This window comes from Aristolochia californica, unplaced genomic scaffold (genome assembly GCF_029961685.1).
Source record: "Aristolochia californica isolate CCGP_79_NKW_82.1479 unplaced genomic scaffold, dmAriCali1.0.hap1 SCAF_1, whole genome shotgun sequence".
Classification (NCBI taxonomy): domain Eukaryota; kingdom Viridiplantae; phylum Streptophyta; class Magnoliopsida; order Piperales; family Aristolochiaceae; genus Aristolochia; species Aristolochia californica.
Genome location: NW_027181770.1, coordinates 40738712 through 40747706, shown reverse-complemented (window position 1 = coordinate 40747706; position 8995 = coordinate 40738712).

Sequence of the window (8995 nt, the reverse complement as noted above, 5' to 3'; positions counted from 1 at the left end):
TTCTTCTTTGATGCACGAGCTTCATATTTTGTGCTCCCCCTTTCGTGAATAGTTTGGTCACATAAACTTATTCACAACATATGAAATAAAGTACCTCTTTCTTGTACTTCTTGTACTTCTCCCCCTCAAGCTGGGAGGTAATGGCAGTGATCCCAGCTTGAACCAAATATCATTGATGTAGTAATAAGCCCAAATAACAAAGATGTATAAATAAGTGAGATATTTTTCTGATATTTCAACTCAAAAAGTGACACGAAACATTGGGCATAAATTCGGATTTTCAATGTAACAAAATACTAACATGACCTTTGATTCTTCCAATTCGAATACATATTTCAATATAGATCAGATTGACATGAAATATTTTCCTTATGAAAGTAGACTTAAATAAATTTAATCAAAGTATAACTTCTCTTCATAAAATATAATTTTTAGAAGATAAAAAATCTTATATATTTTTGTCTCTATCATCTGGCCGAACTAAATACTGTTTCTTCTGTTTTTCCAAAATGATCATTGACTCTTCAAAGATCAATATCTCTTTATAAAAATATCATACAGAGGATTGGTTGAAAAGGTAAGAAAATAGACTTACATATCTTTCTTCTGCTATATAATTCTCCATATAAAGTCTCTTTCTTGATAGCATAAAATACCTCAGAATTTGAGGCTTTCTGCTGCAGCCCAAACATCTTATATAATCTAACCTTTGCTGCTTAAAATATCGATTTATCTTCGTAGATAACTCAGATAAAAATATTGTTTGAATAGGTAAAAGAATAGATTTACAGATGTTTCGTTTGATAAATATTTCTCCAAATAAATTCTAGTTCTTGATAGCAAAAAATACCTCGGAATCTAAAGATTGTTGCTACAGCTCGAACCTTTTCGTAATCTGACCTTTGCTCATTCAAATATCAATATCTCTCTGTAGATAACCCCGATTGGAACAAATAATTTTTCTTTGGAAAGTAGACTCAAATATATTTCCTTAAATATATCAATTGCAATATTAAAAACTACATGTAAAGGTAAAATTTTCAAAGAAAACTATGGGTGTAGGGACTAAAAAAAATAATTACAAACCTACACCTAGGGTTTAGGGTTTAGAGAAAAGGATCACATTACCTCGTCAACTCACAGAACCTGTTCGGATACCATGTTGAATTTATGGAAAAGTTAAATACTTCATTGACATCAATAAATTGTTGTAGTCAAAATACATAAACCTCTATTTATAATAGAGGAAGGTAGTAGAGTCCAATTACAATAAAACTACCCTTGTCCCAATTACACCCAAACTCTAACACTTAAGGTAAGTCCTAACATAATTAGGTAACTTAATATTGATAAAAGACAAATATAACTTAAACTAAAACTCTTCTTGGTCGTGACCCAAAGATAATGATACTTTTGTGAGTCCTTCTTGATCTTCCAACTGATGTGATAAGGATGCCAACTCTTAGTAATCATTGTGGGTCCTACTTCTTATGGGCTTGGGCCCATCTTGTGGGCCTTCCTTGGTCATGTGACCCATCTTATAATAATCTTACATATGTGGGTCTTCCTTAGTCGTTTGGGCTTGATCTTATCTTCCAACATTGCCCATGTAAAAAAAAGTTGACCTAACAATCATAGATGGTTATAAAGTGATTTATCATGCATAACGAGCTATATTTTTGTAAGAAATGACTTACGAAATTGGAGTCAAAACTCAATTAAAAATCCCCCGCCTCCCCCTTTCCAGACTATTTTCAAAACCTAAAATATAAAAAAACTAAAAAGTGTTGACAATCCCTAAAAGAAAATTACAAAACTTGAGTTTTCAGTTTCCCTTTATCCCGTAAGCAAAAAGATAAGGAAAATAGATCACAACAAAATAAAAATTTTAGAGTTTATGTATGGAAAAAATTTAAAACAATAACTAATGTCAGTAAAAAAAAATTATTCTCACACCACAAATGACCACAAAAGTTTGATTATCAAAGTTTGGGAAATTCCACTAGTTCCACCCTAATAGCTTGGAATTTTATAATAGAGAAATTTCTAATTAATTGATCCTAAAAGGTTTGAATATGGATATGCAAGCTTGAAACATGTTAAAGATGCAAATGACCTATGGATCTAAACCTTTTGAATAGAATAACAGATGCTTATTAAATTCTCAATTGAACGTGCGGTGGGATATTTGCCGGAGTCAAAGAAACCATTACTTTGCCCAAATACAAAAAGTTGACCTAATAATCATAGATGATTGTAAAGTGATTTATCATGCGTAATGGGCTATATGTTTGTATGAAATTACTTACAGTTTTGGAGTCAACACTCAGTTAAAAATCCACTGCCTTCCCCTTTTCCCTTTATCTCGTAAGCATAAAGATAAGGCAAATAGATCACAACAAAATGAAAATTTTAGAGTTTATGTATGGAAAAAAAATTAAAAAATAATAGATATAAGTAAATAAAATTTATTCACTCACCACAAATGAATGCAAAAGTTTTGTCATCCAAGTTTGGGAAATTCCACTAGTTCAACCCTAGTTGCTTGGTATTTTATAAGAAAGATATTTCTAATTAATTGATCCTAACATGTTTTGAATATGGATATGCATGCTTGAAACATGTTAAATATGTGAATGACTTTTGGATCCAAACCTTTTTATAGAGAATAACAAAGGCACAATAAATTCTCAAGTTAACTTGCGGTGGGATATTTACCCGAGTCAAACTAGCCATTATTTTGACCAAGTACAAAAAACTGATCAAAAAATTATAGAGAATTGAAAAGTGATATATAGTGCATAGCGGGCTATATTTTTGTATGAAATGACCTATGGATTGGGAGTCAACACTTAGTTAAAAATCCCCCTGTCTCCCCCTTCTCCCGATGATTGCAAAACTTGATATATAAAAAAATAGAAAGAGTTTACAATCCCTAAAAGAAAATTATAGAGACTTTTTGGAATTATCTCTCTCTAAATTTTTGCATTTCCATTTTAGATATATATTTTTTTCTTAAATCAAAACTTGAGTTTTCACTTTCCCTTTATCTTGTATGCAAAAAGATAAGGCAAATAGATCACAACAAAATGAAAGTTTTAGAGTTTATGTATGGAAAAAAAAATAAAAATAAAAAATGTAAGTAAAGAAAATTTATTCACACAGCACAAATGAACACAAAAGTTTTGTTATCCAAGTTTGGGAAATTCCACTAGTTCAACCCTAATAGCTTGGAATTTTATAAGAAAGAGATTTCTAATTAATTGATCCTAACATGTTTTGATTATGGATGTGCATGCTAGAAACATATTAAAGATACAAATGACCTATGGATGAAAACCTTTTTAAAGAGAATAACAAATGCTCATGAAATTCTCAAGTGAACGTGCGGTGGAATAATTACCCAAGTCAAAAGAGCCATTATTTTACCCATGAAAAAAAAGCCGACCTAACAATCATAGATAATTGTATAGTGATTTACCATGCGTAACAGGCTATATTTTTGTAAGAAATGACTTAAGGATGGGGAGTCAACAATCAGCTAAGAATCCTCCGCCTCCCCCTTTTCCTGAAGATTGTAAAACCTGATATATAAAAACAAACTAACAAGAGTTTACATTCCCTAAAAGAAAATTAAAGAGACTTTTTGGAATTATCTCTCTCTACTGTTGTGCATTTCAATTTTAGATGTATACTTTTTTCTTAAATCAAAATTTGAGATTTCACTTGCCCTTATCTCATAAGCAAAAAGATCAGGCAAATAGATCACAACAAAATGAAAATTTTAGAGTTTATGTGTGGAAAAAAATATAGAGCAATAAAAAATGTAAGTGAAGAAAATTTATTCACACACCAAAAATGAACACAAAAGTATTGTTATCTAAGTTTTGGAAATTCCACTAGTTCAAACCTGATTGCTTGGAATTTTATATGAAAGAGATTTCTAATTAATTGATCCTAACATGTGTTTGAATATGAATATGCATGTTTGAAACATGTTAAAGTTGAAAATTCCCTGTGGATCCAAACCTTTTTTAAAGAGAATAATAAATGCTCATTAAATTCTCAAGTGAACGTACGGTTGGATATTTACCCGAGTCAAACAAGCAATTATTTTGCGATGTACAAAAATATGACCTAAAAATCATAGATGATTGTAAAGTAATTTATCATGCGTAACATGCTATATTTTTTTAAGAAATGACTTATAGATTGGGAGTTAACACTCAGTTAAAAATTCCCCGCGTCCCCCTTTTCCCGACGATTGCAAAACCTGATATATAAAAAAACTAAAACAAGTTTACAATACCTAAAAGAAAATTAAAAAGACTTTTTGGAATTATCTCTCTCTAAATTTGTGCAATTCCATTTTACAAGTATACTTTTTTCTTAAATAAAAAATTGAGTTTTAATTTCCCTTTATCTCGTAAGCAAAAAGATAAGGCAAATAAATGACAACAAAATAAACATTTTAGAGTTTATGTATGGAAAAAAATTTAAAAAAATAAAAAATGTAAGTAAAGAATATTTATTCACACACCACAAATGGACACAAAAGTTTTGTTATCCAAGTTTGGGAAATTCCACTAGTTCAACCGTAGTATCTTGGAATTTTATAAGAAAGAGATTTCTAATTAATTGATCCTAACATGTTTTGAATATGGATATGCATTCTTGAAACATGTTCAAGACGCAAATGACCTATGGATCCAAACCTTTCTATAGAGAATAACAAATGCTAATTAAATTCTCATGTGGTGGGATATTCACCCAAGTCATACAAGCCATTATTTTGCAGATGTACAAAAAAATGACCTAACAATTATAGATGATTTTAAAATGATTTATCATGCATAACGGGCTGGTAACAAATGACTTATGGATTGGGAGTCAACACTCAGTTAAAAATCCCCCGCCTCCACCTTTTCCCAACGATTTCAAAACCTAATAAATAAATAAAACTAAAAAAAGTTTACAATCCCTAAATTAAAATTATAGAGACTTTTTGGAGTTATCTCTCTCTACATTTTTGCATTTCTATTTAAGATGTATACTTTTTTCTTAAATTAAAACATGAGTTTCACTTTCCCTTTATCTCGTAAGCAAAAAGATAAGGCAGATAGATCACAACAAAATCAAAATTTTAGAGTTTATGTATGGAAATTTTTTTAAAAAAATAACAAATGTAAGTAAAGAAAATTTATTCACACTCCACAAATGAACACAAAAGTTTTGTTATCCAAGATTTGGAAATTCCACTAGTTCAACTCTCGTAGCTTTGAATTTTATAAGAAAGAGATTTCTAATTAATTGATCCTAACATGTTTTGAATATGGATATGCATGCTTGAAACATGTTAAAGATGCAAATTACCTATGGATCCAAACCTTTTTAAAGAGAATAAAAAATGCTCATTAAATTCTCAAGTGAACAAGCGGTGGGATATTTACCCGAGTCAAACAAGCCATTATTTTTCCCAAGTACAAAAAGCTGATTGATCGGTGCAAAAATGCAAATGCACGCTATCAAAATTTTATAGTAAAGTGATGAGAAGAGTATCGTCGTCAGGGATTGATACCTTACTTTTGACAAATACCAAAATTATACTAACCTTAATTTTATCTAGAGAAGTTACTAAGATTTTTGTAATTGCCATTCAAAATAAAATCAATTCAAGAAAAATATGTAAAGGAAAAGAAAATTGATGTTTGAAGATCAAATTAATGGGAAAGAAAACTTCTAGGTAATTGATTTCACCTAATTCCTCACTATGCTTTACTCATCTAACTAATTTAATTTAATTCATTAGGGAATCTCTAATTCATCCAAAAGCCTCTTTCGATAGTCAATTGGAAATTATTCTTGTTCATCATTTTACACAAGAAAGCAATAAGACTAATTATTTAAATACTACATAGGTTCATACTAAATTTACCTGTGCCAAAATATTCAAGATCTATCCTATAATTCCCTCTTTCGATAGCAAATCATAATATTAAAATCATCTAATTGATGGCCAGTTAACTAGAAGCAATAAACTCAGAAAAAATCAGATAAACAAAGAAAGAATTACTTTAATTTAGCATAGAAAATCAAGCATAGTTAGGAACAAGGTTACATCGTTTTCCTTGAATAAATAAAATTTAGTTCATGCTAAAATTAAATTTAACATAAACGAATTCACCATAATTTTTTTGAGAATAATGGAAGGAAAATGAACACTGAAAAATAGTCCTCGCAGTCGCAGCTCTCTGTTTCTCTTTCGTCTTCGCAGTTGTTGTTCTCAGTCTTAGCGTTCTCACAGTCGCAACTCGTCTTCCACAATCACCAGGAAAATATTCACCCCTTTCTCTCCCGTCCGTGCCTGTCTACGATCCCAGCCTCAGTGCAATGTCCGGAACTTGCTCAGAACCGATCCCCCCGAAATCTCCTACCCCTTCCGTAAAATCAAATGAAAATCCTCAAGCTCCTCCATTCCTTCTGTAAAGACCCCATCAAAACTCACCTGCTGCCTTCCACGTCCAAGAGCATCTCAAAACATTGATGCCAACCAGATTAATTTTTTCGTTTCTATTTCTGGATCATATCTTCACTGCTGCTATCCATCGGGAGTCTCTGGTTTTTCGCTGTAGAAGAAGGCGGAGAGATCTTCAAGTCTGTTCTCTTCAGTGGAAGAAGAAGATAATGTAGAAAAATTAAATTGTTTCCTAAGTTAGGAAACAATTTAATTAGCCCGGCCTTTCCTGTTCTGCCGAGACCTGGACATGCCTGAGTCACGCCAACAAGCCAGTGAACCAGATCTTTATCCTTAAATTGCATCGATAAAATTTAGATCTTTAATTTCTTCAAATCTGACATAACATTTAAACAACAATAATGAAACTTAAAATCATTGAAAAATAAATAAAATTAGACTAAGTTTTAAAGTAAAGAGGTGATAAAATATATTAAATTATGCAAGTCATCAAACACCCCCAAAATTAAAACTTTGTTTGTCCTCAAACAAAAATAAAATAAAATAAAATACTACTTTAGCCAATATCAACTAGACCCCATAGAGAAGTATCATCACTCACCAAGTCACGATCTGAATTTAGATTTCATCACTAATATATTACACTTTTAACATAAAATATAGCAGGAAAATCAATAAAAAATTTAGCAATTTGTCAAGTAAGAGTTAAGCGTTTATTTCAACCTAAAGCTAAGACCTTGAGTGTGTGTGATATATAGTCAATTTATCCTCAAACCACCTGTAAACTCAGATAAAAGTAGAACAACTAAATTCAGAAAAATTCTCTCAAAACTTAACCCCATAAGTTCAATTTTCAGAAATCTTCTCCACTAATGTAGTCAACACCATAATCAGAGATCAAAAGGTCTTTAATCAGGTTGTAATGACAGGCCACAGGGTTAGGGCTAAGAAAGAAATGGATATGGAAAGTCAAAATGAACTGGGAAAATACTTGGTGAAAAGAACAATAAAAGAGATATCCATAGGATTCAAGCCATAGCTTTTACTCAACCATATGCTCATTATTGTTGTTGTAATCAACAGAGTAATACCAACTACTCCTTTAACAAAATCTGAAGTGATACATACTCCACTTATTGAGTTTTTTTTTCACTTTGATCAAACAAAGCAAACATAATATGGATAATTTTCTTTGAACTAACTTTCTCTTTAAATGTAAATTTCCACCAAAGTATTTTCTCAATTCTATAAGAGGTAGATTCATGGTTTTTCAGATTTAAAGCGGGAATGGTTTATGTAGTTAAAAGAACAAATAAAGGATTATGTCAAATAAGGCTCAATGGGGTTGATTATGGAAATACACCATGCATTGATAGCATGATACTTAGGACGGCTGGGAAAACTTTTTGGTTATAAAAAAATTGCCTAGGTCATTTCTCTAATATTTGGTATCAACTAGGATTCTCCTCAAGGATCCATCAACGGACTCTAGAGCAAAGCAAGATTGAACTTCCCTCTTCCAGTTAATTCAACTTCTTCTCTTCATAAGCAAAATGGAATAAAATAAAAATGACCATGTGCTCAATTATGTTCAAGGTCAAAGATTTAAATCACAGTACCCACAAAACTCTGCCTAACATAAAAGAAATTTTTGAAATTTTTTCTCAAAACCATCTTCCATCACAAAATTCAGAGTCATAGAGAATTCAATCATACTCAAATACATGCTTGGTAAGAGAATCAAACAGACAAGACTTATAAAATCACAAGTAAAATAAAATAAATAACAAATAAGAAGACCAAATGACTATAGGAGTTTACACCCCCAAACTTAAACTAAACAATGTCCTCATTGTAATGCAATAGTGAAAATGATTGAAGAAATGAAGGGAACTTCCCTGGTTTCATGGTGAATCAGTCGTAGTTTATAATTTTCAGCTCTTTATTCATGCTAAATAAACCTGTATCAAAATCAAAATTAAAAACAAATAATAACAATAATAAAAAATAAAAGAATAAAAGAAATTTCTATGGGTTTTAAAGTCTACAACCAGACTTTTCAATCTTCATAAATTAGGATCTCCAAGAGGAATAAATTCATAGTTTCTCTCCACTTGTTCTCCATAGTAGTGCTTCAATCTCTGATCATTAACTCTGAATATATTCCCTGTCGTGTCCTTCAAGTCTATTCCTCCAAAAGAGGAAACTTTGTAAATTGTATAAGGACTTGTTCATCTTGATTTTAACTTACCCAGGAAGAATTTGAGTCGTAAATTGAAAAGTAAAACCTGTTGTCCTGGTGCAAACTCACGCCTAGGAATCTGTTTGTCATGCCACTTCTTCATCCATTCTTTATAGATCTTTGCATTTTTGTATGCATCATTCCGGAACTCATCCATCTCATTTAGTTGAAGAAGTCACTTTTCCCCCTGTTGCCTTTAAATCAAAATTAAACTTTTTTATAGCCCAATAAGCTCTATGCTCCAACTCCACAAGGAGATGGCACGCCTTTCCAAACAC